Below are 2,188 nucleotides of genomic sequence, written 5' to 3'. Positions count from 1 at the left end.
GGAGGGATGCTGACGGGGATGCCCTGCTGCTGCCGCTGTTTGAGCTGGACTTGAATCCCTGCAGATGCTAAACCCAGCAGGAACTGGTGAGTGATGAACTTGAGAGGAGTGAGCAGATTGTTTCTTTTTTTTTTTTTATTAGACTAGGAAATATAATTTATTGCATAAAAATTAATTTGTTACAATAGGAATGCTAAACTTTATTTACAGTTCTTCAGTTTACAGAATAAACAGATGCAGTTTTAGAGGATGCCACCAGGCCCATCCCCTGGACGTATAAATATGGAAACAGATTGCGGAGCAAGAGACGGACACTGCCAGCATGACACGGACTGTGGGTTTGCCTTTGCCGAAATGCCTGGCTGGAGAAACCCCCAGTCACAGAGGGAGGCACGCTGGGCTCCCAGGAGCTGGCACCCATGGGAGATGGGCTCAGGCGCTCAGAGGACTGGGGTGGGGGGCAAACCCTGCCTCCTCCCCACCCCGTTCTCAATGCAGGTTCCCTGGTCTGAAAAATGGGGAGAACCCCCCCAAACATGCACCTTGGCAAATCCAGGTGGCCACTGCCTGCCGAAAGGAAGGGGAAGACAAACGGGGACAGATGGGGATGGAGGCAGAGGCGCCCATGGGCGGGATGGGCGGATGGACGGACAGGCGCGCACACCAGCGCAAAGTGATCCATGAGCCAGACACAGCGAGAATGACAGCGAGAGAGATTCAGACACGACCTGAAAGAAGAGCATCTCATCTCACAGAGAGCACCGCAGCGCTGAGAAAGGAGCCCTATAAAATGCCAGCAGCCAGTTTGATCCACCAGTTCTTCACTTCTTTCCAAATTTGCTTATTCCCCCTCAGCTCAGAGATGGGGTCTCAGAAATCAGATGCTCAAATGCAACCTAAAGGACAGATAAAACCCTTCCTACCCGACACAGGAGTTCACCCAGCAGGTCTTCACACCCAACACAAACGAAAAAAGGCCCCTTTCTCCCACAGCCTTGAAAACCCAGCAAGAAATGAACCCCAGAAACCCCGAAACACAACAGGGAGTGAGTGGCTCTATGCGTTCAATCACTGCTTCAAGAACTGCCGAGAGGAATCAAACCCGAGTCCAAGCAATACTGAAAACTCCCTGAGCTATCCTGTGAAGGCGATGCTCTTGCTCACGGCAGGGCTCCCCGAGTTTGCTCTGGTCCCCAGCATGCTGCAGGATGCTGCAGGATGCTGCAGGCACCCCAAGACACTGGTCCAGGGCTTCGCAGCCAGCAGGACACCATGCATCGGAGCCCGAAGCAGGACCTGCTCTCAGACCCTGCTCTTAATACTTTCACTGATGGAGAATCCACAGTCTTGCCATGTGATCTAGTTTAATCCTGAGCCTACCATGCCCTTCCTTTTTTTTTTTAAAAACAGACAAATTTCTAAGATATAGCACTTGCTGAGTAACTATTTCTATCTGCAGGCAATCTAAATTTTTACCCTTCATTGAGACACCATTATCTTTGTGAGGAACCTTGTTCCTGCCTACCCCTTGATGACTTTCCGTTCATCCCACAACTTCTCCATCATTATAAAAACTCTATTACAGGTCAAAAAAGGAGCTGCAATGAGAGGATGGAAACTCGATCACCGCTTACGATGCCATCCCTCGCGTGAAAATGCTCAGCCTGGCTTGCAACTTTGACAAACTGAGGTCTCCCTCCCTGGATCTCTGCTGAAATACTGCATAAAAAACTGGGTGCGAGCGCACGGACCTGAGACCGATGCGGTTTGCAAGGGGCCGCATCTTGGCCCGCCAGCCCTCTGCTCTCCCTGGACCCCTCCCCAAGCTGCTCATCACCTCCCTCCGACCCCAGGACTGAATTCTTTGGTTTGTACTGAAGTTATGTAAATGAAGGCGTAGTCATCCTAAAAAGCTCCCCCAAATGATGCCAGGGAAGAATTCATTAAAAATACCCATATCTGGACATACTCCCCCCAGAACCCTAAACACAGGGCAGCATCCCTCATCCCTCCTTGCAGGCGGAGGGGGACCCCTCGCTCCGCCGGGCACTGCTGCCGGGGAAAGGGGAGTTTGCAAGGAAAAAATCTTGGGGAGGGTCTCAGCTGGCCCTGAACCAGAGGGGCGTAGAGGCACTTCACCCTACGGACTCCCTGGGGGTCCCAGGACATGTAAACATGTTTTGCTCAA

The sequence above is a fragment of the Pygoscelis adeliae genome, unplaced genomic scaffold, assembly GCF_000699105.1.
Source record: "Pygoscelis adeliae isolate BGI_AS28 unplaced genomic scaffold, ASM69910v1 Scaffold4, whole genome shotgun sequence".
Classification (NCBI taxonomy): Eukaryota; Metazoa; Chordata; class Aves; order Sphenisciformes; family Spheniscidae; genus Pygoscelis; species Pygoscelis adeliae.
Note: the sequence above shows the minus strand (reverse complement) of the source record.